The sequence below is a fragment of the Osmia lignaria genome, chromosome 7, assembly GCF_051020975.1.
Source record: "Osmia lignaria lignaria isolate PbOS001 chromosome 7, iyOsmLign1, whole genome shotgun sequence".
In the NCBI taxonomy this organism is placed as follows: domain Eukaryota; kingdom Metazoa; phylum Arthropoda; class Insecta; order Hymenoptera; family Megachilidae; genus Osmia; species Osmia lignaria.
Window position 1 is genome coordinate 254,136 of NC_135038.1, and position 9,056 is coordinate 263,191.

The following is a 9,056-nucleotide window of genomic DNA, read 5'->3' on the forward strand; positions in this document are numbered from 1 at the left end:
CCGAAATAATGTAATATACTGATTCATTCCCACAGATCAATATACCTTTAATAACCATATCATTAGTATTATATCTACATTCGATATAATGTAATATACTGATTCATTCCCACTGGTCAATGTACATTTAATAACAACATCATTAGTAGTATATCTACATTACATACGTAATGTACAATTAATAACAATATTATTATCACCATATCTACATTAGATATAAAGTAATATACTGATTGATCCCCAAAGATCAATGTACATTTAATGACAATATCATTAGTACTATATCTACATCCGATATAATGTGATATACTGATTCATTCCCACAGATCAATATACCTTTAATAACCATATCATTAGTACTATATCTACATTCGATATAACGTAATATACTGATTCATTCCCACAGACCAATGCACCTTTAATAACGATATCATTAGCACTATATCTACACTCGATATAACGTAATATACTGATTCATTCCCACAGATATGTACATATAATAACCATATCATTAGTACGATACCTACATTCGATATAATGTAATATACTGATGGATTCCCACAGATCAATGAACCTTTCATAACAATATCATTACCACTATATCTACATTAGATATAATGTAATATACGGATTCATTCCCACAGATCAATATACCTTTAATAACTATATCATTAGCACTATATCTACATTCGATATAATGTAATATACTGATTCATTCCCACAGATCAATGTACATTTAATAACAATATCAATATTACTATATCTACATTAGATATAATTTCATATACAGATTCATTCCCACTGATCAATGTACATTTAATAACATCATCATTAGTAGTATATCTACATTACATACGTAATGTACAATTAATAACAATATCATTATTACCATATCTACATTAGATATAATGTAATATACTGATTGATCCCCAAAGATCAATGTACATTTAATGACAATATCATTAGTACTATATCTACATTCGATATAATGTATTATACTGATTCATTCCCACAGATCAATATACCTTTAATAACCATATCATTAGTACTATATCTACATTCAATATAATGTAATATACTGATTCATTCCCACTGATCAATGTACATTTAATAACAACATCATTAGTAGTATATCTACATTACATACGTAATGTACAATTAATAACAATATTATTATCACCATATCTACATTAGATATAATGTAATATACTGATTGATCCCCAAAGATCAGTGTACATTTAATGACAGTATCATTAGTACTATATCTACATCCGAAATAATGTAATGTACTGATTCATTCCCACAGATCAATGTACATTCAATAACCATATCATTAGTACTATACCTACATTCGATATAATGTAATATACTGATTCATTCCCACAGATATGTACATATAATAACCATATCATTAGTACCATACCTACATTCGATATAATGTAATATACCGATGGATTCCCACAGATCAATGCACCTTTCATAACAATATCATTAGCACTATATCTACATTCGATATAATGTAATATACTGATTCATTCCCACTGATCAATATACATTTAACAACAACATCCTTGGTAGTATATCTACATTACATACGTAATGTACAATTAATAACAATATTATTATCACCATATTTACATTAGATATAATGTAATATACTGATGGATTCCCACAGATCAATGCACCTTTCATAACAATATCATTAGCACTATATCTACATTAGATATAATGTAATATACTGATTCATTCCCACAGATCAATATACCTTTAATAACCATATCATTAGCACTATATCTACATTCGATATAATGTTATATACTGATTCATTCCCACAGATCAATGGACATATAACAACAATATCATTATTACTATATCTACATTAGATATAATTTCATATACAGATTCATTCCCACTGATCAATGTACCTTTAATAACAATATCATTAGCACTATATCTACATTCGATATAATGTAGTGTACAGATTCCTTCCCACAGATCAATGTGCCTTTTATAACGATATCATTAGCACTATATCTACATTCGATATAATGTAATATACTGATTCATTCCCACAGATCAATGTACATTTAATAACAATATCATTATTACTATATCTACATTAGGTATAATGTCATATACAGATTCATTCCCACAGATCAATGTACATTAAATAGCAATATCATTAGTAGTATATCTACATTACATATGCAATGTACAATTAATAACAATATCATTATTACCAATTCTACATTGGATATAATGTGATATCCCGATTATTACCCAGAGATCAATGTACCTTTAATAACAATATCATTAGCACTATATCTACATTAGATATAATGTAATATACTGATTGATCCCCAAAGATCAATGTACATTTAATGACAATATCATTAGTACTATATCTACATCCGAAATAATGTAATATACTGATTCATTCCCACAGATCAATATACCTTTAATAACCATATCATTAGTACTATATCTACATTCGATATAATGTAATATACTGATTCATTCCCACTGGTCAATGTACATTTAATAACAACATCATTAGTAGTATATCTACATTACATACGTAATGTACAATTAATAACAATATTATTATCACCATATCTACATTAGATATAATGTAATATACTGATTGATCCCCAAAGATCAATGTACATTTAATGACAATATCATTAGTACTATATCTACATCCGATATAATGTAATATACTGATTCATTCCCACAGATCAATATACCTTTAATAACCATACCATTAGTACTATATCTACATTCGATATAATGTAATATACTGGTTCATTCCCACAGACCAATGCACCGTTAATAACAATATCATTAGCACTCTATCTACACTCGATATAACGTAATATACTGATTCATTCCCACAGATATGTACATATAATAACCATATAATTAGTACCATACCTACATTCGATATAATGTAATATACTGATGGATTCCCACAGATCAATGCACCTTTCATAACAGTATCATTAGCACCATATCTACATTAGATATAATGTAATATACTGATTCATTCCCACAGGTCAATATACCTTTAAAAACCATATCATTAGCACTATATCTACATTCGATATAATGTAATATACCGATTCATTCCCACAGATCAATGTACATTTAATAACAATATCATTATTACTATATCTACATTAGATATAATTTCATATACAGATTCATTCCCACTGATCAATGTACATTTAATAACATCATCATTAGTAGCATATCTACATTACATACGTAATGAACAATTAATCACTATATTATTATCACCATATCTACATTAGATATAATGTAATATACTGATTGATCCCCAAAGATCAATGTACATTTAATGACAATATCATTAGTACTATATCTACATCCGATGTAATGTAATATACTGATTCATTCCCACAGATCAATATACCTTTAATAACCATATCATTAGTACTATATCTACATTCGATATAACGTAATATACTGATCCATTCCCACAGATCAATATACCTTTAATAACCATATCATTAGCACTATATCTACATTCGATATAATGTAATATACTGTTTCATTCCCACAATTTAATATATTTAATAACCATATCAATAGTACTATATCTACATTCGATATAATGGAATATACTGATTCATTCCCACAGATCAATGTACATTTAATAGCCATATCATTAGTCCCATATCTACATTAGATATGTAATGTACATTTAATTAACAATATCATTATTACTATATCTACATTAGGTATAATGTCATATACAGATTCATTCCCACAGATCAATGTACATTAAATAGCAATATCATTAGTAGTATATCTACATTACATATGCAATGTGCAATTAATAACAATATCATTATTACCAATTCTACATTGGATATAATGTGATATCCTGATTATTACCCAGAGATCAATGTACCTTTAATAACAACATCATTAGCACTATATCTACATTCGATATAATGTAATATACTGATCCATTCCCACAGATCAATGTACATTTAATAGCAATATCATCAGTAGTATATCTACATTACATATGTAATGTACAATTAATAACAATATCATTATTACCATATCTACATTAGATATAATGTAATATACTGATTGATCCCCAAAGATCAATGTACATTTAATGACAATATCATTGGTACTATATCTACATCCGAAATAATGTAATATACTGATTCATTCCCACAGATCAATATACCTTTAATAACCATATCATTAGTATTATATCTACATTCGATATAATGTAATATACTGATTCATTCCCACTGGTCAATGTACATTTAATAACAACATCATTAGTAGTATATCTACATTACATACGTAATGTACAATTAATAACAATATTATTATCACCATATCTACATTAGATATAAAGTAATATACTGATTGATCCCCAAAGATCAATGTACATTTAATGACAATATCATTAGTACTATATCTACATCCGATATAATGTGATATACTGATTCATTCCCACAGATCAATATACCTTTAATAACCATATCATTAGTACTATATCTACATTCGATATAACGTAATATACTGATTCATTCCCACAGACCAATGCACCTTTAATAACGATATCATTAGCACTATATCTACACTCGATATAACGTAATATACTGATTCATTCCCACAGATATGTACATATAATAACCATATCATTAGTACGATACCTACATTCGATATAATGTAATATACTGATGGATTCCCACAGATCAATGAACCTTTCATAACAATATCATTACCACTATATCTACATTAGATATAATGTAATATACGGATTCATTCCCACAGATCAATATACCTTTAATAACTATATCATTAGCACTATATCTACATTCGATATAATGTAATATACTGATTCATTCCCACAGATCAATGTACATTTAATAACAATATCAATATTACTATATCTACATTAGATATAATTTCATATACAGATTCATTCCCACTGATCAATGTACATTTAATAACATCATCATTAGTAGTATATCTACATTACATACGTAATGTACAATTAATAACAATATCATTATTACCATATCTACATTAGATATAATGTAATATACTGATTGATCCCCAAAGATCAATGTACATTTAATGACAATATCATTAGTACTATATCTACATTCGATATAATGTATTATACTGATTCATTCCCACAGATCAATATACCTTTAATAACCATATCATTAGTACTATATCTACATTCAATATAATGTAATATACTGATTCATTCCCACTGATCAATGTACATTTAATAACAACATCATTAGTAGTATATCTACATTACATACGTAATGTACAATTAATAACAATATTATTATCACCATATCTACATTAGATATAATGTAATATACTGATTGATCCCCAAAGATCAGTGTACATTTAATGACAGTATCATTAGTACTATATCTACATCCGAAATAATGTAATGTACTGATTCATTCCCACAGATCAATGTACATTCAATAACCATATCATTAGTACTATACCTACATTCGATATAATGTAATATACTGATTCATTCCCACAGATATGTACATATAATAACCATATCATTAGTACCATACCTACATTCGATATAATGTAATATACCGATGGATTCCCACAGATCAATGCACCTTTCATAACAATATCATTAGCACTATATCTACATTCGATATAATGTAATATACTGATTCATTCCCACTGATCAATATACATTTAACAACAACATCCTTGGTAGTATATCTACATTACATACGTAATGTACAATTAATAACAATATTATTATCACCATATTTACATTAGATATAATGTAATATACTGATGGATTCCCACAGATCAATGCACCTTTCATAACAATATCATTAGCACTATATCTACATTAGATATAATGTAATATACTGATTCATTCCCACAGATCAATATACCTTTAATAACCATATCATTAGCACTATATCTACATTCGATATAATGTTATATACTGATTCATTCCCACAGATCAATGGACATATAACAACAATATCATTATTACTATATCTACATTAGATATAATTTCATATACAGATTCATTCCCACTGATCAATGTACCTTTAATAACAATATCATTAGCACTATATCTACATTCGATATAATGTAGTGTACAGATTCCTTCCCACAGATCAATGTGCCTTTTATAACGATATCATTAGCACTATATCTACATTCGATATAATGTAATATACTGATTCATTCCCACAGATCAATGTACATTTAATAACAATATCATTATTACTATATCTACATTAGGTATAATGTCATATACAGATTCATTCCCACAGATCAATGTACATTAAATAGCAATATCATTAGTAGTATATCTACATTACATATGCAATGTACAATTAATAACAATATCATTATTACCAATTCTACATTGGATATAATGTGATATCCCGATTATTACCCAGAGATCAATGTACCTTTAATAACAATATCATTAGCACTATATCTACATTAGATATAATGTAATATACTGATTGATCCCCAAAGATCAATGTACATTTAATGACAATATCATTAGTACTATATCTACATCCGAAATAATGTAATATACTGATTCATTCCCACAGATCAATATACCTTTAATAACCATATCATTAGTACTATATCTACATTCGATATAATGTAATATACTGATTCATTCCCACTGGTCAATGTACATTTAATAACAACATCATTAGTAGTATATCTACATTACATACGTAATGTACAATTAATAACAATATTATTATCACCATATCTACATTAGATATAATGTAATATACTGATTGATCCCCAAAGATCAATGTACATTTAATGACAATATCATTAGTACTATATCTACATCCGATATAATGTAATATACTGATTCATTCCCACAGATCAATATACCTTTAATAACCATACCATTAGTACTATATCTACATTCGATATAATGTAATATACTGGTTCATTCCCACAGACCAATGCACCGTTAATAACAATATCATTAGCACTCTATCTACACTCGATATAACGTAATATACTGATTCATTCCCACAGATATGTACATATAATAACCATATAATTAGTACCATACCTACATTCGATATAATGTAATATACTGATGGATTCCCACAGATCAATGCACCTTTCATAACAGTATCATTAGCACCATATCTACATTAGATATAATGTAATATACTGATTCATTCCCACAGGTCAATATACCTTTAAAAACCATATCATTAGCACTATATCTACATTCGATATAATGTAATATACCGATTCATTCCCACAGATCAATGTACATTTAATAACAATATCATTATTACTATATCTACATTAGATATAATTTCATATACAGATTCATTCCCACTGATCAATGTACATTTAATAACATCATCATTAGTAGCATATCTACATTACATACGTAATGAACAATTAATCACTATATTATTATCACCATATCTACATTAGATATAATGTAATATACTGATTGATCCCCAAAGATCAATGTACATTTAATGACAATATCATTAGTACTATATCTACATCCGATGTAATGTAATATACTGATTCATTCCCACAGATCAATATACCTTTAATAACCATATCATTAGTACTATATCTACATTCGATATAACGTAATATACTGATCCATTCCCACAGATCAATATACCTTTAATAACCATATCATTAGCACTATATCTACATTCGATATAATGTAATATACTGTTTCATTCCCACAATTTAATATATTTAATAACCATATCAATAGTACTATATCTACATTCGATATAATGGAATATACTGATTCATTCCCACAGATCAATGTACATTTAATAGCCATATCATTAGTCCCATATCTACATTAGATATGTAATGTACATTTAATTAACAATATCATTATTACTATATCTACATTAGGTATAATGTCATATACAGATTCATTCCCACAGATCAATGTACATTAAATAGCAATATCATTAGTAGTATATCTACATTACATATGCAATGTGCAATTAATAACAATATCATTATTACCAATTCTACATTGGATATAATGTGATATCCTGATTATTACCCAGAGATCAATGTACCTTTAATAACAACATCATTAGCACTATATCTACATTCGATATAATGTAATATACTGATCCATTCCCACAGATCAATGTACATTTAATAGCAATATCATCAGTAGTATATCTACATTACATATGTAATGTACAATTAATAACAATATCATTATTACCATATCTACATTAGATATAATGTAATATACTGATTGATCCCCAAAGATCAATGTACATTTAATGACAATATCATTGGTACTATATCTACATCCGAAATAATGTAATATACTGATTCATTCCCACAGATCAATATACCTTTAATAACCATATCATTAGTATTATATCTACATTCGATATAATGTAATATACTGATTCATTCCCACTGGTCAATGTACATTTAATAACAACATCATTAGTAGTATATCTACATTACATACGTAATGTACAATTAATAACAATATTATTATCACCATATCTACATTAGATATAAAGTAATATACTGATTGATCCCCAAAGATCAATGTACATTTAATGACAATATCATTAGTACTATATCTACATCCGATATAATGTGATATACTGATTCATTCCCACAGATCAATATACCTTTAATAACCATATCATTAGTACTATATCTACATTCGATATAACGTAATATACTGATTCATTCCCACAGACCAATGCACCTTTAATAACGATATCATTAGCACTATATCTACACTCGATATAACGTAATATACTGATTCATTCCCACAGATATGTACATATAATAACCATATCATTAGTACGATACCTACATTCGATATAATGTAATATACTGATGGATTCCCACAGATCAATGAACCTTTCATAACAATATCATTACCACTATATCTACATTAGATATAATGTAATATACGGATTCATTCCCACAGATCAATATACCTTTAATAACTATATCATTAGCACTATATCTACATT